The sequence below is a fragment of the Budorcas taxicolor genome, chromosome 9 (genome assembly GCF_023091745.1).
Source record: "Budorcas taxicolor isolate Tak-1 chromosome 9, Takin1.1, whole genome shotgun sequence".
Taxonomy (NCBI): domain Eukaryota; kingdom Metazoa; phylum Chordata; class Mammalia; order Artiodactyla; family Bovidae; genus Budorcas; species Budorcas taxicolor.
Genome location: NC_068918.1, coordinates 90,888,119 through 90,913,890, shown reverse-complemented (window position 1 = coordinate 90,913,890; position 25,772 = coordinate 90,888,119).

Below are 25,772 nucleotides of genomic sequence, written 5' to 3'. Positions count from 1 at the left end.
TATAAGAAGTCTACTTTAAGTAGAAAGATACATAAATTAAAAGTAAAAGGATGGGGAAAGACATATCATGCAGATTTTAAGCAACAGGAAGCTGGGGAGGCTCTATTAGCTTCAAGCAAGGTAAACATTAGAAAAAGAAACGTTACCAAAGGTAAAATGGGAGCATCCTTAATGACATAGAGACCAAGTCACCAAAAAGATGTAATGATCTTAATATAAATGCACCAAATAATACAGATTCAAAATATGTAAAGCAAAAGTTGACAGAACTAAAAGGAGAAATAGAAAATCCCATTCGTATAATTGAAGACTTCAATTCTTTCTCAGTAATTGCTGCTGCTGCTACTGCTGCTAAGTCACTTCAGTCATGTCCGACTCTTTGCAATGCCATGGACTGTACCCCACCAGGCTCCTCTGTCCATGGAATTTTCCAGGCAATGTACTGGAGTGGATTGCCATTTCTTCTCCAGGGGATCTTCCCGACCCAGGGATCGAACACAGGGATCGAACCCAGGTCTCCCGCATTGTAGACAGACGCTTTAACCTCTGAGCCACCAGGGAAGCAATAATGACAAAGTAATACTAAATCCAAGGTTTGTATAATAAAATTATATTGGTATTTTAAAGTGCTTATAAAATGCTATTTATAATTATATATTCTTTAATGATTATATTAAAAGGGAAAAAATAATATGAAATATATGAGGTAATCATCCAGCTAAAAAAAAATTGGATAAAAACATTAGAGTTAAAGGGGAAAAAAATTGAAAGTTAAAGTAGAAGAGATAACAAAAAGCCAGAATTTCACTGTAGGTAAGGATCAGTTAATACTCAATATCTGCCAAGATTATTATTTTTTTTAAATAGAAGGCAAATATATCATTAAAAAAATTACAGTGATACAATTACAGACAATATGAGTTATCTTTGAGAACAAGTGAGTATTACCAAGTATCTATGATAAAAAATTTGATAACTACAGGTATATTTCTCAGAAATATGACAATAAAACCAATATGTGAAAAAGATAAAACCAACCAAAATTATAATCATTTTTTTAAAAATTAACTTATTATCCAAAAGTTCATTCAAAAGTAAAAACATAAAATCTAGTTTTATAAGTAAGGTCCACCAAAATTTCACACATAATAAAATTTCAGTTCAGTCACTCAGTCGTGTCCAACTCTTTGCAACCCCATGGACTGCAGCACACCAGGCTTCCCTGTCCATCACCAATGTCCAGAGCTTGCTCAAAGTCATGTCCATCAACTCAGCCCCTTCTCCTCCCCCCATCAATCTTATACAAATTTCATTTTAAACAAATTAAGGATAGGGAAAAATATATTTCCTAAGCAACTGAAAGAATCTAGAATAGTTTTAGTAATACAGTTGATTGAAGGCAGTTAAAAGCAATATTACACACAAATTTCATTTTCTTATGTATATAAATAATGAAAAAAATATTGGCTGGTAAAATCAAGTAAAGTATTGAATATTATATACATTATGCCTAAACTGAATTTATTTTAGGAATGTTAGCTGTTTTTATATTTTAAAATATTCTAATTCTTTACTAGCATATGAGATGAGTGCAATTGTGTGGTAGTTTGAGCATTCTTTGGTATTACCTTTCTTTGGGATTGAGATGAAAACTGACTTTTTCCAGTCCTGTGGCCACTGCTGAGTTTTCCAAATTTGCTGGCATATTGACTGCAGCACTTTCACAGCATCATCTTTCAGGAGTTGAAATAGCTCAACTGGGATTCCATCACTTCCACCAGCTTTGTTCGTAGTGATGCTTTCTAAGGCCCACTTGACTTCACATTCCAGGATGTCTGGCTCTAGGTGAGTGATCACACCATCGTGATTATCTGGGTCATGAAGATCTTTTCTGTACAGTTCTTCTGTGTATTCTTGCCACCTCTTCTTAATATCTTCAGCTTCTGTTAGGTCCATACCATTTCTGTCTACCACACAATTGCACTCATCTCACATGCTAGTAAAGTAATGCTCAAAATTCTCCAAGCCAGGCTTCAGCAATACATGAACCATGAACTTACAGATGTTCAAGCTGGTTTTAGAAAAAGCAGAGGAACCAGAGATCAAATTGCCAACATCCACTGGATTGAAAAAGCAAGAGAGTTCCCAAAAAACATCTATTTCTGCTTTATTGACTATGTTAAAGCCTTTGACTGTGTGGATCACAATAAACTGTGGAAAATTCTTCAAGAGATGGGAATACCAGACCACCTGACCTGCCTCTTGTGAAACCTGTATGCAGGTCAGGAAGCAACAGTTAGAACTGGACATGGAATAACATACTGGCTCCAAACAGGAAAAGGAGTACGTTTGTATTGTATGTTGTAGAAGGCTGTATATTGTCACCCTGCTTATTTAACTTATATGTGGAGTAAATCATGAGAAACGCTGGGCTGGAAGAAGAACAAGCTGGAATCAAGATTGCTGGGAGAAATATCAATAACCTCAGATATGCAGATGACACCACCCTTATGCAGAAGGTGAAGAGAAACTAAAGAACCTTTTGATGAAAGTGAAAGAGGAGAGTGAAAAAGTTGGCTTAAAGCTCAACATTCAGAAAACTAAAATCATGGCATCCGGTCCCATCACTTCATGGCAAATAGGTGGGGAAACAATGGCCGACTTTATTTTTCTGGGCTCCAAAATCACTGCAGATGGTGACTGCAGCCATGAAATTAAAAGACGCTTACTCCTTGGAAGGAAAGTTATGACCAACCTAGATAACATATTCAAAAGCAGAGACATTACTTTGTCAACAAAGGTCTGTCTAGTCAAGGCTATGGTTTTTCCAGTGGTCATGTATGGATGTGAGAGTTGGACTATAAAGAAAGCTGATCACCGGCAAATTGATGCTTTTAAACTGTGGTGTTGGAGAAGACTCTTGAGAGTCCCTTGTACTGCAAGGAGATCCAACCACTCCATGCTGAAGGAGATCAGTCGTGGGTGTTCATTGGAAGGACTGATGCTTAAGCTGAAACTACAAATCTTTGGCCACCTGATGCGAAGTGCTGACTCATTTGAAAAGACCCTGATGCTGGGAGGGATCGGGGGCAGGAGGAGAAAGGGACGACAGAGGATGAGATGGTTGAATGGCATCACCGACTAAAAGGACATGGGTTTGTGTGAACTCCCGGAGTTGGTGATGGACAGGGAGGCCTGATGTGCTGTGGTTCATGGGATCACAAAGAGATGGACAAGACTGAGCGACTGAACTGAACTGAATTTATTTCTTCACTTATAAGATTAATAGCGCAATGAAACTACATGCATCATAAGCTAGATGAACTTGGAAAAATTAATCAACAAAAAAACATTCATTCATTATAAAATCTCTTACCTAAATAGTGATTGTTTTAAACCCCAAAACTGTATCTTTACTAATATGGTAACCTCTTACTTACTTATGACTTCCCTGGTAGCTAAGCTGGTAAAGAATACGCCTGCAATGGAGGAGACCCCGGTTTGATTCCTGGGGCAGGAAGTCCACTGGAGAAGGGAGATACTACGCACTCCAGTATTCTTGGCCTTCCCTGGTGGCTCAGCTGGTAAAAAATCTGTCTTCAATTTGAGAGACCCGGGTTCAAATGCCAGGTTGGGAAGATCCTCTGGAGAAGGGAAAGGCCACCCACTCCAGTGTTCTGTGGGGACACAAAGACTCCAACATGACTGACTTTTCACGTTTGAAAAAAACCCATGATCTTTTGAATGTTTTTTCTTTTTTTTTAATATTTAATGAAGGAATTTAGCAAGGTGTCTGAAATGAGCATAATATAAAACCATTGTATTACTATACAATATGTATATATTTAACTGATTGTAATTAAAAAATAAATACTGTTTATGGTAGCAATAAAATATTTAGTATCTAGAAATGTCCAAAAAAGGCACACATCTTAAGAAAAAATAATAATGGATAGCTTAACTAAGAACAAAGGAAGAAATCATCAGCAAATAGACCTAACATGTCATATATACAATATCTTAATATCATATTATAAAGGTGGAATTTTCTGGAAACTGTAAGTTCAGTGTAGTTCCAAACATAATCACAAAAGGATTTTCAATAAAATCTATTAAGCTAAGCCTATACTAAAATAATAATATAAGTATCAAAAATAATAGAAATTTGGGGAGAGAAGACCATTTAGATAAATTTTTTATTTATTTTTATTTTTTTAATATAAATTTATTTATTTTAATTGGAGGTTAATTACTTTACAATATTGTATTGGTTTTGCCATACATCAACATGTATCCGCCACAGGTATACACATGTTCCCCATCCTGAACGCCCCCTCCCTCCTCCCTCCCCATACCATCCTTCTGGGTTGTCTCAGTGCACCAGCCCCAAGCATCCAGTATCATGCATTGAACATTTATTGAAGGATAATCACTTTATAGAATTTTGCTGTTTTCTTTCAAACCTCAACATGAATCAGCCATAGGTATACATACACCCCCTCCCTTTTGAACCTCCTCCCATCCCCCTGCCCATCCTACCTCTCCAGGTTGATACAGAGCCCCTGTTTGAATTTCCTGAGCCATACAGCAAATTTCCAGGGGCTATCTATTTAACACATGGTAATGTAAGTTTCCATGTTGCTCTTTCAATACATCTCACCCCGCTCTCCCCTTACCCCATGCCCATAAGTCTGTTCTCTATGTCTGTTTCTCCATTGTTGACCTGTAAATAAATTCTTCAGCACCATCTTTCTAGATTCCATATATATGTGTTCAGTTCAGTTGAGTTCAGTAGCTCAGTCGTGTCTGACTCTTTGCGATCCCATGAATCGCAGCATGCCAATCCCTGTCCATCACCAACTCCTGGACTTCACTCAGACTCACGTCCATCGAGTCAGTGGTGCCATCCAACCATCTCATCTTCTGTCGTCCCCTTCTCCTCCTGCCCCCAATCCCTCCCAGCATCAGGGTCTTTTCCAATGAGTCAACTCTTTGCATCAGGTGGCCAAAGTACTTGAGTTTCAGCTTTAACATCATTCCTTCCAAAGAAATCCCAGGACTGATCTCCTTCAGAATGGACTGGTTGGATCTCCTTGCAGTCCAAGGGACCCTCAAGAGTCTTCTCCAACACCACAGTTCGAAAGCATCGATTCTTCGGGACTCAGCCTTCTTCACAGTCCAACTCTCACATCCCTACCTGACTACTGGAAAAACCATAGCCTTGACTAGACCGACCTTAGTGGGCAAAGTAATGTCTCTGCTTTTGAATATCTAGGTTGATCATAACTTTTCTTCCAAGGAGTAAGCGTCTTTTAATTTCATGGCTGCAATCACCATCTGCAGTGATTTTGGAGCCCAAAAAAATAAAGTCTGACACTGTTTCCACTGTTTCCCGATCTATTTCCCATGAAGTGATGGGACATATTCTAATATATGTGTTAGAATATGGTATTTATCTTTCTTTTTCTGAATCACTTCACTCTGTATAACAGGTTCAAGGTAATTTAAATGCCAAGCATCTACGTTTAATGAAAATATAGACAGTAGAACAATAGACTATAGGCACAGATACAGACAACCAAACCAGTGGAATAAAATTAAGAGCCTAAAAACAGGATACTAGTTTACCCAAGACAAGGATAAAGATTCAAGTTTGGAAGAGTACGTAAGTGTTTTCAACTGCTTTGGTAATGTTTCATTATTTGATTTGGATAATTATTGTATAAATTTTATTTTGTTGTTTGTACACTATTATATGTTTTGCCAATGTGATAATAAATTATGCATACAAAACCCAATTTTATTACAATCTCCTCATACAAGAGTATCCTCATGGCTCAGAATCTGCCTGCAGTGCAGAAGATGTGGGTTCGATTCCTGAGTTGGGAAGGTCTCCTGGAGAGTGAAATGGCAACCCACGCTAGTATTCTTGCCTGGAGAATTCCACAGACAGAGGAGCCCAGCAGGCTGCAATCCAGGGTTCGTAAAGAGTCGGACATGATTGAGTGACTGACACTTTCATTTTCACTTTCATATATAAGAAAGATTTTGTCAAAGGAAAAATATGCTTCTAGTTTCCGAAAGGCTGGACATCTCTGGTAGCATGGAAACCTAGACTATTAACCTGTCAGAAGCATTTATTCAGTAGCTCAGTTGTCAGAAGCTTTACTTACCACTTTAACTTCAAAATCATAAAATTGCCATATAGAAATTCAGAGTTTTAGTTTTTTATGCAAGAGTGGGTAAACATTTTTAAATAAACTGCAAGCTGGACTGTAAAAAAGGCAGAACTTCAAAGACTTGATGCCTTCAAACTGTGGTGCTGGAGAAAACTCCTGAGAGTCCCTTGGACAGCAAGAAGATCAAAGCTGAATTTAAGGGAAATCAAACCTGAATGCTCATCGGGAAGGATGGGTGCTGAAGCTGAAATTCCAGTATTTTGGTCTCCTGATGCGAACAGCAGACACATTGGAAAAGCCCCTGATTCTGGGAAAGACTGAGGGTAGAAGGAGAAGAGAACACCAGAGGGTGAGATGGCTGAATGGCATCACTGATGCAATGGACATGAACCTGTGTAAACTTTCGAAGATGATGAGGGGCAAGGAGGCCTGGCATGCTGTAGTCCATGGGGTCACAAAAAGTCAGAATGGGTGACTGAACAACAACAACAAAATTAAAGTTCCATAAATAAAAAGAAAGTTCAAAGGTTTTTTCTCAAAGATTCACAACATTTTTTCCTGGAATACTCAGAATCCTTTCATGTTGTTTGTAATTGGCATCCTAAATATGTTTTCAATCTTTTAAAGAGCCAAAGAGAGAATCCAAACTTATCAACATTAAATTGTGTAAACTAATTAAAATTTCTTTGTTTTGTCTACTACTATATCAATTCAGTGAGAGTAACTCATGATGTTTATGCTAATTAGCAACTTTAATTGGATATTATAAATGTCTCTTTGACATTGAGCAATTGCTTTACAAATGTAGTCTGTTTAGCAATAGCATATTTTGTACCATAAGGTCCAGAAGAGAATATTGATTAAAAGGTTGCTTGATGAGATCAGTTTTGAGAACTACAGAACCATCAATCACAATACACAACTCTTAATTTCATAACTGGCAAGATAATTAGGAAAATATTTAGTAACTTCTAATAGGAATAACCCAAGACAATCTATTTTATTTCCTACCTTTTCACAGGAAGACATGTAAGACAAGGAGACAAGTCAGCAAGAGCAAACCAGAAAAGGCATGTTCAACCAATTAAGAAAAAGAGAAAACAGAAATCACAAACAATACAACAATGCCATCGAAAGCATCTGTGATGATCGCTGGCAGGAAGGCATACGAAAGAAAAGCAGGAATTGAGACACAGGTTGGGCACCTGATAGTGAAAAATGGCAGTAGTTTCCAGGAGATGCACAAAATCAGAGCACATTTGCCTTTACGACTTGCCTGGTGGCTCAGATGGTAAAGTGTCTGTCTACAGTGCGGGAGACCCAGCTTCGATCCCTGGGTCAGGAAGATCCTCTGGAGAAGGAAATGGCAATCCAGTCCAGTACTACCGCCTGAAAAATCCCATGGACAGAGGAGCTTGGTAGGCTGCAGTCCACGGGGTCGCAAACAGTCGGACACGACTGAGCAACTTCACTCACTTCACTCACTCAGAACTCTCATGAGTTGGGCTAAGACTGAACAAAGAGCAAGTACTTGGAGGACACAGAGGAAAGTAATAAAAGTGTGGAGAGTCTCACAGGTAACAGCTCAGAAGGTGAACAAACACATAACCCTTGAAGCACATGGACCTTAGAAGACATTAAGTACACAACCTTGGACTAGCCACCAGTAAGAGCAAGCACACATGATGATAAAGGCCTCCCAAATTTGTAAGGTTCTAAGAGATAAAGTAAGAAAGTCTACACAGGGCTTCTACATTAAAAAAAAAAAAAAAAAGCAAAAACAGTAGTTCTCCCCTAATAATCATGAGTTTCTGCCCATATAGGAAAAGAAAAAAACCATCAACCATAGATTACATATAGGTGAAGACTCACAGTGACCTGTGGAAGGGCAAAATAAAATGTTCTCTCACCTTGGAGAAGTGCAGAAAAATCATCTTGAAACCAGACAGTTAGAGAGCCTCCATCACTGGGGAAGAAGCTGGATCACATAGAAAGCTCAGTTCCTAAACCCAAGGACACAGGATGTAAGACAGAGGCTGTACCAGGAAAAGAGAATCCCCTGTGTTCATCACCAAGGCTGCATGCATGCTGAGTCGCTCCAGTGGTGTCCAACTCTTTGTGACCCCATGGACTGTAGCCCGCCAGGCTCCTCTGTCCATGGGCTTCTCCAGCCAAGAGTACTGCAGTGGGTTGCCATTTCCTCCTCCAGAGGATCTTCCAGATCCTAGAACTGGACCTGCTTCTCTCATGTCTTCTGTGTTGGCAGATGGATACTTTACCGTGAGCCACCTGGGAAGCCCATGTCAAGCACCAAGTAACTGAAAATTTCTGATGCTGAAGAGGGGAAGGAGTAAAAAACTAGAGCCTGTCTGTAGCACAAGTTCAAAGATAAGATCTAAAGTTGTGTTTGAAGAGGAACATTGAGGTACAAGTCTCCAGAAAATGATCCAGGGTCTAAGTTCAAGGTAATGTTGGGGCAGTTTGAAGTTAAAGGTATACCAAAGGCAGACTTTGGAAAAAAAAAAAAAGAAAAATTCCACGTGCAGATCATTTCTGACTAGATTTACTCAATCCACCATCACCACCAATAATGATAAACTAAAATATAAATATGTCTATTTCTAGGCACAAATGGCACTCACCATAATCTTAAACACACTCTCACATACACTGTGAACATCAATCAGAAATCACAGGATCCGAAAGTAAAAACGTCCAATCAGTCAGCAGAATCAGAAAACAGGTATGAATGATGCAGGTGTGAAACTATCAGGAAGAAATTCAAAATAACTATGAAAACTACCGTCATAGTGAAAAAGGTAGACAGCATGCATGAACAGGTGGGAATTTTATGAACCACGTAGGAACAGAAAGAATCAAGTGGAACTGTAATGTGCAGAGCGTAGTGCTGCAGCAGATTATTGAGAAATTGGTGGCTTAAGACAACAAAAAATTATTACCTTACAGTTCTGGATCTAAAGTCCACAGTGGGTACACTAGACAAAAACCAAGATATCAGAAGAACTGCATTTGATTCTGGTGGCCCTAGGGGAAGAATTCATGTCCCTGCCCTTTGTAGCTTGCAGAGACTGACTGTGTTCCCTGGCGCTATGCCCTTTGTTTGCAAAGCCAGCAGTTGGTCAACTGAGTCTAACGCTATATCACTCTGACAATGACTCTTCTACCTCCCTTTTCCACACGGAAGGACCCTTTGGTCCTTCAAGATAATCCAGAATCATCTTTCTCTTTTAAACTCGATTTTAAATTAAAGTTTATTAGTAACTTTAATTCCATCTGTAAACAATGTCCATTTATCACGTGAATATTTGTGCTCCCTCCACCCTGGATCCATATGTTCAAATTCTAATCCCAAAGTGATGATTGTAGAAGGGGAGGCATTGTGTAATAATTATATCAGGAGGGTAAAAATATCATGCATGGCGTTAGTGCCCTAATAAAGGAGAGCAAGCACTGAGAGCTGCCTTCCTCCTTAAGACATGTGTGGACACAGCGAGATGGCCAGCTATGAACTAAAAAATATGGCTGCACCAGACACGGGATCTGCTGCTAAGTTGCTTCAGTCATGTCCGACTCTGTGTGACCCCATAGATGGCAGCCCACCAGGCTGCCCGTCCCTGGGATTCTCCAGGCAAGAATACTGGAGTGGGGTGCCATTTCCTTCTCCAACGCATGAAAGTGAAAAGTGAAAGTGAAGTCGCTGTCATATCTGACTCTTAGCGACTCCATGGACTGCAGCCTACCAGGCTCCTCCATCCATAGGATTCTCCAGGCAAGAGTACTGGAGTGGGGTGCCATTGCCTTCTCTGACACTGGAACTGCCAGTCCCTTGATCTTGGATTTCACAGGCTCTAAAGCTTGAGATACGTTTCTGTTGTTTCTGAGTTTATGGTAATGTGTTACAACAGGCTGAACAGAATAAGTCATTATATAACATTGCACATTTATAAGTTCTAGTGATTAGAACATGGATATCCTCAAGGAACATTATTTTGCCTACCACAGAGGGAATGAAAAACATGACAACTAGAGATAAAGAGTGCTTTTGACAAGTTCATCAGTAGCTATGACACAATGAGAAGAGTATTAGTGAATTTAAAGATGGTTCTCCAGTACTTTGGCCACCTCATGCGAAGAGTTGACTCATTGGAAAAGACTGTGATGCTGGGAGGGATTGGGGACAGGAGGAGAAGGGGACAACAGAGGATGAGATGGCTGGATGGCATCACGGACTCGATGGACGTGAGTCTGAGTGAACTCTGGGAGACACTGATGGACAGGGAGGCCTGGGGTGCTGCGATTCATGGGGTCACAAAGAGTCGGACACAACTGAGCGACTGAACTGAACTGAACCGAACTGAAAGATGGTTCAACAGAAAGTGCCCAAATTGCAACACCAATGGAAAGGAAACATATGTGTGAGTGTTGGAGAGGGGGCAATACAAGGAAGAGATAAACAGAGCATTAGAGCATCCATAGTCGTGGAACAACATCCGAAGGTGTAATTGATGCATAGCTGCAATCCCAGACACAGAAGAAAGACTGAATGGGCCAGAAGAAACACATGTCGAGTTCACAGCTGAGAATTTCCAAATACAGTAAAAGCATAAAAAATAAAGGTAACATCAAGCCACATAAATACGAGAAAGAAAAGTATCTGAACATTTAATATTCAAATTTCTAAGTTCGTCAAAGTTAGCACTTTACAGTGGTTGAAGGTAAAAAGTAAAGCAGACTTTCCACCATAAAGTACACAAGCCAGAAAAAAATTGTATGGCCTCTTTAAAGTGCTGAAAGAAAACTGTAGTTGTCAATTCAGAATTCTATACTTAGCGGATTGCAGTTCAAAAAGAAAAGGAGAGGGAAAGACTTTTCCGGACAAGCAAAATCAGGGAATTCATAAATTGAACCTTCACTGCAAGACACATTAAAGAAATTTGGCTGAAGAAGTTTTCTACCAACATAAACTTTGATCTACAAAAAAGAAGAGATGATTCCCAGAAATGGTTGAATGAAGGTAATACAGTGCATTCTGTTTATCTAATTAATCAGCTCTTAAGAAGTATTTACTATCTAAAACAAAGTTGGTTGCAAATGAATTCTTGGTCAAAAACATGGCTAGTAAAATATGACAACAATAACAAAAAAGACAAAAGCGAGAACGGATAACTTTACCATTGCAAGGTGTTTGTGTCGCATGTGTAGCCATCTGTAACTATTTAAACATAGAATGTTGTTAATTAAACTTTTGCATTTTTACCCTAGGACAAACATTTAAAAAATCAAATTTCTAAACAGCTATAAAAATAAGCCCATAATGAAGATAAAACGGATTATTAAAAATATTCCCTGTTTCAGCCAGAAAATATCCTACTTGATAAAATGATGAAAAAATAAGGAACTGAATATGGAAAAGGTAAAAGAATGGAGTTTATCTCCCTGGAATGACCGCAGAAGCAGCAAATAGAAAAACCTCTGAAGCTTATAAGATTGGCCTGGACTCCAGTTTTGACGCTTCTCACATAGACTGAGAGCTCTTTTTCTGTTAATATTTGTATTCTCAGCTCCAAGAATAGTTTCTGGCTCATAAACCATACCTGATAAATTAATGAGCTGTTGCCTTCCAAAATTTAACACCTTCAGGCTTCCTTGTCACTTTGACATGTTCTTTCCAGAGTCCCACAAATTCTATTCTTTGTGTCTATGTTTTCTCCAGATTGGAGAATCATCAGTTATAGCTTGGTTCATTGAATCATACTGTGTCATTACTCATTGTTAAATATTTCCAAGAGAGAGGTTACTAATGCAGATAAAATATGATTTATTTGTTCAGGAATAAAGAGAATAAGCCACAGTGGAACCGTCAACAAAATATCCTTTCAGAGGATTCATAACATTAAAAAAAAACAATAAAAAATAAAGTGCTTAAGTTTTGCATTAGAAATTATCCTACTAGCATTGAAAATATCCATCATCAAAAGTGATTTATTGAACAAAGGTTCACATGCAAATTCTACCTCATTATTTAAAGGGGTAGCTAGATTTATATAGAAATCATTCTGGGAATCTTTTTATAGGAAAACATGCTGGCAGTACCACATCTCAGAAACATAACTCTTACCAGGAATGTACATTAATCAGAATTCCCATAAGTTTCAAAACATTAGAAAAATACTTCCCGGATTTTGATTGTGTCAGGAATTCTTGGGCAAAATTGTGAAACTGCAGAAGAATCCTTGAAGAGAGTGGGTAAGGAGGCTGGCCCAGAGCAAGCAAATAGATTGTGGGTCAAGACAAAAGGCCATGCGACGTCCACTGCAGGCTTGTCTTAACTGGGACGCTTTGTAAATTAGTTAGCGCACCAGTTAGAACTCTTTCTTTGAAACAAATAGAAAATTGAAGTTTATTTAAGCCCAGTTGGGGATTTGATCATGACATTGCACTCTGATTCAGAAACAAAGGCAAGAATGCAGCAAGGTTTCTGGAGAATCTGGGGAAAAAGAAAAAGCTGTCAAGGACTCTGCATTCCTCTCCCCACTCTCAGCTCCATCCTCTGCCTGCCTGCTCCCCTTGCTTTCTCTTTCCCTCAGTCTGCACAACCATCCCCAACCCTGAAATAAGTCTATTCCAACCTGAATCCCATGAAAAGAGGCTCTCCTTGAAGTGCAATTTCAGACGCCCCAACGTGGAGCAGAATTTCTATCAGGCTCTATGAGGTGTCCTTTCTTGGCAGAAAACCTACCACGAGGGAGGAAGGGATGAAAGCAAGTGCCAAGTCCCATCTTACAAAACGGCTCGGGGACCTGCCATGGAAAGTGAGGGGGAAAGCTAAGCGGGTCCCGAATAACAGCATCTTCCAACGCAGAGTGATACTCCTCGTGAGTAAACGTAGTGCCATCTGTGTTCTGCTACGCAGTGAGTCAGTGTTCTTTTTCATTTCCCCCCAAGAAAAGTATCCAAATAAATATGCCCAGAAAGGACACTCCTGAAGCCCTAAACTGTGTATTCATTTTCAAAATTTTAGTCTAGGTGTACGCAATATGGTGCAATGACCAGAATCACGGGGACCTAAGTACAGATCCTGAAATTCCGCTAACTGGCTGTGTAAACAAGGATGGGATACAGCCTCCACTGACTTCAGTTTCTGATCTGAAAAATGGGGGCTAGGAAAGATTCAATGATATTATCTGTTGGAAGCCCTTCACCCAGTGCCTGGCACATGATAAACACTCCCATGCCTCCTGCTTTAATGAGGGCTGGACTACCGACTTAAGAAAATTGTGACTTTCATTTCTCCTTATATTGTTGTGCACTATTATGACCTGGAAAAATGCTCAGATTTGCGTTACCCCTAATTATGTTAACAACTGAACTTGGGAAATGATACCAATAACTGCATTACCCTTTTCGGATGACCTGTCATTGTGAATTATTAGTCAGTTGAGTGTTGCAGTTATGGAAGAGCCAAGACATCTACAATCACTTTGTTCATCCATGCCAACACGTGGAGACTTGTAAACAGCTAGGAAGAGTGCTCATAGCCTCAAAACTCTGTACACTCTGCACTTGTTGGCTTGCTTTTTTATTTCTTTTCAGGGACTAACAGCTTTAGAAGTTTAATTATCACATCTTAGGGTGAGGACGTAATGAGCATACAGTTGTGTTCCCAGGGGGAAAAAAAAAAAAAACGTATAAAAGACCTGGAGAGTGTTTTACTTAATTTGATGTGAAAATAATGTGTGTACTTTTAAGATTTTGTTTAAAATGGGAGTTTTCTCCAAATACAAGGATATCACAGCGATTCCTAGCACAGAAAGCAAAATTTTCTGTACTGAGAAAACAACCTAAATATATATCTACATCAATAGCTATGTGACCTCTTTCAAAGTGGGGAAAAAAAAATCTGTTGCCCTTAGAACTTTTCATAGACAGAAAACAGGTGATTCTGAGGTTTTATGCCAAGAGTAAAATGACAGATGGGACTAGCCCAGCCCATGAGGCCACCAGGACAGCAGGACAGGAGATACTATCGTATCAATGATGGACAAGTGACTTTCTTGGAGAAAACAAAGGTCTTAGAATTTGAATTAGAACAGCTTTTCTTCTTCATTATGGGTCCTCTTGGAAAATTTTCTCCCACCTTCCAAAAACAGATCTGAAAAGGGTTTATGTCAGGAAGAGTAGCAAAATGCTTCTACTAATGTTTTAGCTTCCAGCTTTAATCCTATAGAATACAGTTATGAAATAGGGCCATTTTCCTATTTCTTCTGTTTTTCTCAGTAGCCTCACACATCAAACCCTTAAAATAAAGACAGATAAATAATTTCTTGGCGCACATTTCACTAGTTGTTCAGGAAATAATGAGCAAAGTTACTACTGATGCGTAATTAGAGAATTTTTGAACGGTCTTTGACTAGCACTCAATCAACATGGATTTAAGCAAACTCTGGGAGATGGTGAGGCACAGGGAAGCCTAGTATGCTGCAGTCCGTGGGGTTGCAAAGAGTCAGATACGACTTAGCAGCTGAATAATTGTATGCGTAGATTTCTAAACCAAGGACAAAACTAACTGACAGGATGGAATGGGACCTTGGAGGGAGCAGGACAGCCCCTCCCTGATATCTTCTGCTCTAGCTCCTCTCTAAGGTACCTAGATAATAGCATTTGATGTACATCTCCTGAGTCCTGAGTCTTTGGCAGATGTCAAAAGAACCTCCCACTCTCCAACAAATGGAAGATGTAAATACTTGATGATCTTGAGCGCATGGTCCCAGGCCTCTTGGAGCCTAAGGCTTCGTACTAGTAATTGCTACCTCTCTACAGCCAATCAGAGGACTGTGCACAAGCTGATCGCAAGCATATATCTCAGTCTCTCACCTGGATTTTAAAAGTGTTTTGCTTTGATTTGCATTCCACTAATAGTGTGCAATGCTGAGCATCTTTGCATGTGCTTATTAGCCATCTGTATGTCTTCTTTGGATAAATGTCTGTTTAGGTCTTTTGCTCATTTTTGATTGGGTTTATTTTTCTGGTATTGAGCAGCTTATATATGGTGGAGATTAATCCTTAGTCAGTTGTTTCATTTGCTATTATTTTCTATTAAAAAAAAAAAAAAGTGTTTTGCCAAAACCCTTCCAAGGAGTTGGTTTTGTTTTGTTTTGTTTTGTTTCTTTTTTTTCTTTTCAGGGCATGAACCACCAGCTTCCCTCCACGACTCTGCAATAAACCTTTGTCTGCTCCAACTTCAGACATTTCAGTTTGTTTGGCCTCACTGTGTTGGACATGGGAACTTGCATTAATAAAACAATATGCCATTCTTTTGAATTTTTGATGAATCTGCTTAGTATATACAAACTCAAAGACAAATGCATGTATGATACTGGTTTTTTTTTTAATGTTAGATGATCCACAAATAAATCTAACCTTTGATAATTTTTTTACCTCAAGGACTATCAGTGATGCTTAACTGATATGACTGTTAATATAAAAAGTGAGCCTGCTTTGTGCCTTTCACATGTTTTCTTATAAGAATGCAGTTTATAACAGTCATTATTCTAGAATTTAGGACTTAAGGACTTACAATCGGGCACACCGTGGCCTTTTTTGTTTGTTTCTGTTGTGGGAACACTGCCTTTTATGCATCCTCTATGCCTGCCTTCCCTTGACACTGTTTTTGCTGTTTTAAGTCACTAAGTCACATCCAACTCTTTGTGACCCCATGGACTGCAGCACACCAGGCTTCCCTGTCCTTCACTATCTTCCAAAGTTTGCTCTAACTCATGTCCATTGAGTCAGTGATGCTATCTAACTATGTCATCCTCTGCTGCTAACTTCTCCTTTTGCCTTCAATCTTTCCAAGCATCAGGGTCTTTCCCAATGAGTCAGCTCTTTGGATCAGGGGGCCGAAGTACTGGAGCTGCAGGTTCAACATCAGTCTTTCCAGTGAATATTTAGTGTTGATTTCCTTTAGGATTAGCTAATGTGATCTCCTTGCAGTCCAAGGGACTCTCAAGAGTCTCCTCTAGCACATTACAATAGCAAAGTTGAATTTTTGTAACAGAGACTTACAGAGTCCTATAGAAAAGTTCCCAACCCTTCCATAGCAGAAATGGACAATTTTTTAAAATTTCACATCTTTATAATACTACTCAAATCTTCAAATTAGCATCTAAACACCCATTAAGTCCATAACTTTGTCCTTGGAACCATAAGCCTGATAAGTGTCTGTTGAGATAAATGTCATGAAAGTATGCCATTAATTGCTTTCCAGTCCACAGTGTTGACTCAGCATTTTCAGTCATACTAGTGCATGGGTGCCCAGAGTAAAACCATCTCTTTACTTTTTAACTACACTCAGTTAATTACAATGATGTCTCATCTAGTCCTGAAAAAGCTCAAGATGCTATCAAGTGAGTGAAAAATATAGTTTTCCTTCATTATTTTTTTCTTGGCACCTTCGGTGAATAAGTGTGCTATAAGTTTAATTGGTTTAATTACACTGAAAAAAAACCTATAAGGAATATGGTAAATGCAATTAAAACTTAATCAGTTTATGTAGAGCAGATAGAATCCAGGTTTCTTCAAGCCAAATAAGCTCAAAATAATACCATTGACCCTCTCAGGACATGAAAGGGTTTCCATATAATGTGGGCAATTATATTCTCAGTTAATGTACATAAATGAGAAAATAGGAAATAGTGTGCTGATTAAATCAGTCAATTTAGCTAGCTTGTGTAGCTCAGGAAAAACATTAAAAATGGAACTGGCTGTTGAAAAATGACATATATTTAACACTCATAGGGGACTTTACATTTTTTTTCACCTTATTGCATGCTTTGGTGAAAGTCATTAACTTATCTGTAGAACAAGAAATTTTAAATATGTGATTTTCTAAAGGATTAAATTAAGATTTCACCTGTATATTTACATACATACAAATGATTAGAAGACTAAAATTATATTTTTGATTTTGCCAACAAGCTAAATTTATTCATTAGCTGAGTTTTATACTGTAAAAATCAATGAAACATTTATCCAAAGTAAAAATGTATATATATTGAAAGAATTGTCATAAATCCCTTATCTTAAAGCACTGATTGATTATAGATAATTATTTTAAAATAGAGATTACCTTAAAGCAGGCATCAGAATAGTTGCTGCTGCTGCTGCTAAGTCGCTTCCGTGGTGTCCAACTCTGTGCAACCCCATAGATGGCAGCCCACCAGGCTCCACCGTCCCTGGGATTCTCCAGGCAAGAACACTGGAGTGGGTTGCCATTTCCTTCTCCAATGCATGAAAGTGAAAAGCGAAAGTGAAGTTGCTCAGTCGTGTCCAACTCTTAGCGACCCCATGGACTGCAGCCTACCAGGCTCCCCTGTCCATGGGATTATCCAGGCAAGAGTACTGGAGTGGGTGCCATTGCCTTCTCCATCAGAATAGTTAGGATATAATTATGTCTTGACCTAAAACAAATTAATAATGATGATTATAATTGCTTTTCTTATTTATTTCTCCTTATTGAGCTTTTAAAATAACTTTTTAGAGTAATATATGAGTTGAAAAACCTAAAAACAGAGATGTATTCATTGATTGACTTCTTTTTACTCCTAATGGGACCACCACAAGTCAATCATTGATAACAATTTGATTTGTTTCTTGTTCAACTTTAGCTAATATAGTAGTTCTTAAGGAAATTCATTATAGTTCTAGGGCTCTCTGAGGCTTTCTCAATGGTGCACAAAGTCAAAACTGCTTTTATAACAATATTGAGCTGTCAGTTGCCTTTGCTCCCATTAACATTTGCAGTGATGATGAAAAAGCAGCAGTGGATAAAATTCCTGGTGGCTTAGCATGAATCAAGGCCATGTCACCAAAGTGAACCTCCAGTTATATTTTTCATGACAACATCAATGGAAAAAAGAAGCAATGCTCATCTAAGAATATTCACACAGGAGCAGTAGAAATTATTAATTTTGTTAAATTTCAACTCTTGTTTACATGTTGGTTAAACAGAATCTGTTTAAGGAAATGAGATATGGGATTTTTTGGATTAAGTACATCTGGTAGATGCTGAAGGATAGCTGTCCTTAGGAGAAGGACTCATGTCCTTACTTCATTTGCAAAAGGAAATGCTTGACTACTAGCTTTCTTCACTACATCAGTTTTATTTGAAAGACTGACAAACTATGATTAGTCAGACATGTGTTCGACAGATATTTTGTCAAAAAAAATGATAAAAGTGAGCCTATTACATACACAAAAACAACTGACTGCATTTGTAGCTAATGATACAGTTCAAGCTTTCATGTAAAATTCAAAATTATATCCACCACTTAAGAATTCAACAGCTTCTCAATATTCAAAGACCATTCTGATGAATCCACTGGTGATATAAATGCATCTGAGCTCTTTGATACTAGATAATAAAATTTGGAAACTTTCACAAGATTGAAATTGCTCAAGAATTAGCTAACTTCCAAATGACCATTACATTAGTTGCAAAGCTAAACACTGGCAAAGCATACTTTGAAAATATAAATATAACAAATGGATCTTTATGAAATGGAGTATGAAAAAGACATTGGGTGAGAAGGTGACTTATTAAAAGGCCAAAGAAGAACATATATCACGAAAAAATTAGCAAAGGAGACAGAATAAGAAGCAAATAGATCTATTCAATCATAAATAAAATGTAAAAAAATTTCATGTTCATCATCAAGGAAAAAGGCCTTGAGAAAGTAAGATATGGGAAGGAAAAATAAACCAGCAGAGATGAGGAACTAATGAAAAAAATATAAAAAATCATTATAGAGATGAAAACTGCTGTAGAAATAAGAAGAGAAACACAATAAACATGCCCAGGAATATGGCAAGTTAGAAGAAGTAAGTGCTATGGAATGGCAGAGGACATAAATATAAAATGATTTCTAATACAGAGATTGGATGCTAGACTGAGAAATTCACAAAGGGTACAAACAAATAGTTCAGGACATAATGATAGGAAAATCCTGGTATAAAAAGAGACAAATCTATAGATAGATGAGGAAAAGATGGAGACAAAGGAGAGAATGATGCAGGAAAAAAAGAAATAGTAAGATAATCCAAAGCAAAGGAGAAAAGTAAAGATATACCCATTTGAATGCAGATTTCCAAAGAATAGCAAGGAGAGATAAGAAAGACTTCCTCAGTGATCAGTGCAAATAAATAGAGGAAAAAATAAAATGGGAAAGATTAGAGATCTCTTTAAGAAAATTAGAGATACCAAGGGAAAATCTCAACAAAGATGGGTGAAATAAACGACAGAAATGGTATGGACCTAACAGAAGCAGAAGATAGTAAGAAGAGGTTGCAAGAATAAACAGAACTGTACAAAAAGGATCTTCATGATGCAGATAATCATGATGGTATGACCACTCACCTGGAGCCAGACATTCTGGAATGTGAAGTCAAGTGGGCCTTAGGAAGCATCACTATGAACAAAGCTAGTAGAATTGATGGAATTTCAGTTGAGCTGTTTCAAATCCTAAACATGATGCTGTGAAAGTGTTGCACTAATATGCCAGCAGATTTGGAAAACTCAGTTGGAAAGGGTCAGTTTTCATTTCAATCCCAAAGAAAGGCAATACCAAAGGAAGCTCAAACTACCGCACAATTGCACTCATCTCACACAGTTAGGTTCAGTCGCTCAGTCATGTCTGACTCTTTGCGACCCCATGAATCACAGCACGCCAGGCCTCCCTGTCCATCACCATCTCCCAGAGTTCACTCAGACTCACATCCATCGAGTCCATGATACCATCCAGCCATCTAATCCTTGGTCGCCCCCTCCTCCTCCTGCCCCCAATCCCTCCCAGAATCAGAGTCTTTTCCAATGAGTCAACTCTTCCCATGAGGTGGCCAAAGTACTGGAGCTTCAGCTTTAGCATCATTCCTTCCAAAGAAATCCCAGGGTTGATCTCCTTCAGAATGGACTGGTTGGATCTCCTTGCAGTCCAAGGGACTCTCAAGAGTCTTCTCCAGCACCACAGTTCAAAAGCATCAATTCTTCAGTGCTCAGCCTTCTTCACAGTCCAACTCTCACATCCATACATGACCACAGGAAAAATGATAGTCTTGACGAGATGGACCTTAGTCGGCAAAGTAATGTCTCTGCTTTTGAATATACTATCTATGATGGTCATAACTTTTCTTCCAAGGAGTAAGCGTCTTTTAATTTCATGGCTGCAATTACCATCTGCAGTGATTTTGGAGCCCCCAAAAATAAAGTCTGACACTGTTTCTACTGTTTCCCCATCTATTTCCCATGAAGTGATGGGACCAGATGCCATGATCTTCATTTTCTGAATGTTGAGCTTTAAGCCAACTTTTTCACTCTCCTCTTTCACTTTCATCAAGAGGCTTTTTAGCTGCTCTTCATTTTCTGCCATAAGGGTGGCGTCATCTGCATATCTGAAGTTATTGATATTTCTCCCAGCAATCTTGATTCCAGCTTGTGTTTCTTCCAGTCCAGTGTTTCTCATGATGTACTCTGCATATAAGTTAAATAAGCAGGGTGACGATATACAGGCTTGACGTAACCCTTTTCCTATTTGGAACCAGTCTGTTGTTCCATGTCCTGTTCTAACTGTTGCTTCCTGACCTGCATACAGATTTCTCAAGGGGCAGGTTAGGTGGTCTGGTATTCCCATCTGTTGAAGTATTTTCCACAGTTTATTGTGATCCACACAGTCAAAGGCTTTGGCATAGTCAAGAAAGCAGAAATAGATGTTTTTCTGGAACTCTGTTGCTTTTTCCATGATCCAGCAGATGTTGGCAATTTGATCTCTGCAAAGATGTCACAAAAAAAGAAAACTACAGGCCAATATCACTGATGAACATAGATGCAAAAATCCTCAACAAAATTCTAGCAATCAGAATCCAACAACACATTAAAAAGATCATACACCATGACCAAGTGGGCTTTATCCCAGGGATGCAAGGATTCTTCAATATCCACAAATCAATCAATGTAATTCACCACATTAACAAATTGAAAAATAAAAGCCATATGATTATCTCAATAGATGCAAAGAAGGCCTTTGACAAAATTCAACATCCATTTATGATAAAAACTCTTCAGAAAGCAGGAATAGAAGGAACATACCTCAACATAATAAAAGCTATATATGACAAACCCACAGCAAACATTGTCCTCAATGGTGAAAAATTGAAAGCATTTCCCCTAAAGTCAGGAACAAGACAAGGTTGCCCACTTTCACTGCGATTATTCAACATAGTTCTGGAAGTTTTGGCCACAGCAATCAGAGCAGAAAAAGAAATAAAAGGAATCCAAATTGGAAAAGAAAAAGTAAAACTCTCACTGTTTGCAGATGACATGTTCCTCTACATAGAAAATCCTAAAGACTCCACCAGAAAATTACTAGAGCTAATCAATGAATATAGTAAAGTTGCAGGATACAAAATTAACACTCAGAAATCCCTTGCATTCCTATACACTAATAATGAGAAAGTAGAAAAAGAAATTAAGGAAACAATTCCATTCACTATTGCAACGGAAAGAATAAAATACTTAGGAATATATCTACCTAAAGAAACTAATGACCAATATATAGAAAACTATAAAACACTGATGAAAGTAATCAAAAAGGACACTAATAGATGGAGAAATATACCATGTTCATGGATTGGAAGAATCAATATAGTAAAAATGAGTATACTACTCAAAGCAATCTACAGATTCAATGCAATCCCTATCAAGCTACCAGCGGTATTTTTCACAGAACTAGAATAAATAATTTCAAGATTTGTATGGAAATACAAAAAACCTCGAATTGCCAAGGCAATCTTGAGAAAGAAGAATGGAACTGGAGGAATCAACTTGCCTGACTTCAGGCTCTACTACAAAGCCACAGTCATTAAGACAGTATGGTACTGGCACAAAGACAGACATATAGATCAATGGAACAAAATAGAAAACCCAGAGATAAATCCACACACCTATGGACACTTTATCTTCAACAAAGGAGGCAAGAATATACAATGGAGTAAAGACAATTTCTTTAACAAGTGGTGCTGGGAAAACTGGTCAACCACTTGTAAAAGAATGAAACTAGATCACTTTCTAACACCACATACAAAAATAAACTCAAAATGGATTAAAGATCTAAATGCAAAACAAGAAGCTATAAAACTCCTAGAGGAGAACATAGGCAAAACACTCTCCGACATAAATCACGGCAGGATCCTCTATGATCCACCTCCCAGAATACTGGAAATAAAAGCACAAATAAACAAATGGGATCTAATTAAAATTAAAAGCTTCTGCACAACAAAGGAAACTATAAGCAAGGTGAAAAGACAGCCTTCTGAATGGGAGAAAACAATAGCAAATGAAGCAACTGACAAACAATTAATCTCAAAAATATACAAGCAACATATGCAGCTCAACTCCAGAAAAATAAACGACCCAATCAAAAAATGGCCAAAGAACTAAATAGGCATTTCTCCAAAGAAGACATAAGGATGGCTAACAAACACATGAAAAGACACATGAAAAGATGCTCAACATCACTCATTATCAGAGAAATGCAAATTAAGACCACAATGAGGTACCATTTCACACCAGTCAGAATGGCTGCGATCCAAAAGTCTACAAGCAATAAATGCTGGAGAGGATGTGAAGAAAAGGGAACCCTCTTACACTGTTGGTGGGAATGCAATCTAGTACAGCCACTACGGAAAACAGTGTGGAGATTCCTTAAAAAATTGCAAATAGAACTGCCCTATGACCCAGCAATCCCACTGCTGGGCATACACACTGAGGAAACCAGAATTGAAAGAGACACATGTACCCCAATGTTCATCGCAGCACTGTTTATAATAGCCAGGACATGGAAGCAACCTAGATGTCCATCAGCAGATAAATGGACAAGAAAGCTGTGGTACATAGACACAATGGAGTATTACTCAGCCATTAAAAAGAATACATTTGAATCAGTTCTAGTGAGGTGAATGAAACTGGAGCCGATTATACAGAGTGAAGCAAGCCAGAAAGAAAAACACCAATACAGTATACTGACACATATATATGGAATTTAGAAAGATGGTAATGATGACCCTGGAAGTGAGACAGCAAAAAAGACACAGATGTATAGAATGGACTTTTGGACTCTGAGGGAGAGGGAGAGGGTGGGATGATTTGGGAGAATGGCATTGAAACATGTATACTATCATGTAAGAAACGAAGTGCCAGTCTATGTTTGATACAGAATACAAGATGCTTGGGGCTGGTATATGGGGATGATCCAGAGAGATGATATGGGGTGGGAGCTGGGAGGGGGATTCAGGATTGGGAGCCTGTATACACCCGTGGTGGATTCATGTCAATGTATGGCAAAACCAATACAGTATTGTAAAGTAAAATAAAGTTTAAAAAAAATTTAAAAAAAAAAAAAAAAACCAGCTTGAACATCAGGGAGTTCACGTTTCACATATTGCTGAAGCCTGGCTTGGAGAATTTTGAGCATTACTTTACTAGTGTGTGAGATGAGTGCAATTGTGTGGTAGTTTGAGCATTCTTTGGCATTGCCTTTCTTTGGGATTGGAATGAAAACTGACCTTTTCCAGTCCTGTGGCCACTGCTGAGTTTTCCAAATTTGCTGGCATATTGAGTACAGCACTTTCACAGCATCATCTTTCAGGATTTGGAATAGCTCAACTGGAATTCCATCACCTCCACTAGCTTTGTTCGTAGTGATGCTTTCTAAGGCCCACTTGATATCACATTCCAAGATGTCTGGCTCTAGATTAGTAATCACATCATCATGATTATCTGGGTCGTGAAGATCTTTTTTGTACAGTTCTTCCGTGTATTCTTGCCACCTCTTCTTAATGTCTTCTGCTTCTGTTAGGTCCATACCATTTCTGTCCTTTATTGAGCCCATCTTTGCATGAAATGTTCCTTTGGTATCTCTAATTTTCTTGAAGAGCTCTCTAGTCTTTCCCATTCTGTTGTTTTCCTCTATTTCTTTGCATTGATCGCTGAAGAAGGCTTTCTTATCACTTCTTGCTATTCTTTGGAACTCTGCATTCAGATGCTTATATCTTTCCTTTCCGCCTTTGTTTTTCACCTCTCTTCTTTTCACAGCTATTTGTAAGGCCACCCCAGCAGCGATTTTGCTTTTTTGCATTTCTTTTCCATGGGGATGGTCTTGATCCCTGTCTCCTGTACAATGTCACGAACCTCATTCCATAGTTCATCAGGCACTCTATCTATCAGATCTAGGCCTTTAAATCTATTTCTCACTTCCACTGCATAATCATAAGGGATTTGATTTAGGTCATACCTGAATGGTCTAGCGGTTTTCCCTACTTTCTTTAATTTGAGTCTGAATTTGGTAATAAGGAGCTCATAATCTGAGCCACAGTCAGCTCTCAGTCTTTTCTTTGTTGACTGTATAGAGCTTCTCCATCTTTGGCTGCAAAGAATATAATCAATCTGATTTCATAGTTGACCATCTGGTGATGTCCATGTGTAGAGTCTTCTCTTGTGTTTTTGGAAGAGGGTGTTTGCTATGACCAGTGCATTCTCTTGGGAAAACTCCTTTAGTCTTCACCCTGCTTCATTCCGCATTCCAAGGCCAAATTTGCCTGTTACTCCAGGTGTTTCTTGACTTCCTACTTTTGCATTCCAGTCCCCTATAATGAAAAGGACATCTTTTTGGGGTGTTAGTTCTAAAAGGTCTTGTAGGTCTTCATAGAACCATTCAACTTCAGTTTCTTCAGCGTTACTCATTGGGGCATATACTTGGATAACTGTGATATTGAATGGTTTGCCTTGGAAACGAACAGAAATCATTCTGCCGTTTTTGAGATTGCATCCAAGTACTGCATTTTGGACTCTTTTGTTGACCATGATGGCTACTCCATTTCTTCTGAGGGATTCCTGCCCGCAGTAGTAGATATCTCACACACTAGTAAGGTAATGCTCAAAATTCTCCAAGCCAGGCTTCAACAACACATGAACCAGGAACTTCCAGATGTTTAAGCTGGTTTTAGAAAAGACAGAGGAACCAGATATCAAATTGCCAACATCCACTGGATCATTGAAAAAGCAAGAGTGCCAGAAAAACATCTATTTCTTCTTTATTGACTATACCAAAGCCTTTGACTGTGTGGATCACAATAAACTCTGGAAAATTCTTCAAGAGATGGGAATAACTGACCACCTGACCTGCCTCTTGAGAAACCTATATGCAGGTCAGGAAGCGACAGTTAGAACTGGACATGGAACAGCAGACTGATTCCAAATAGGAAAAAAAGTCTGTCAAGGTTGTATATTGTCACCCTGCTTATTTAACTTATATGCAAAGCACATCATGAGAAACGTCAGGCTGGATGAAGCACAAGCTGGAATCAAGGTTGCTAGGAGAAATATCAATAACCTCAGATATGCAGATGACACCACCTTTATGGCAGAAAGTGAAGAAGAACTGAAGAGCCTCTGGATGAAAATAGAAAGATGAGACTGAAAAAGTTGGCTTAAAGCTCAACATTGAGAAAAGTAAGATCATGGCA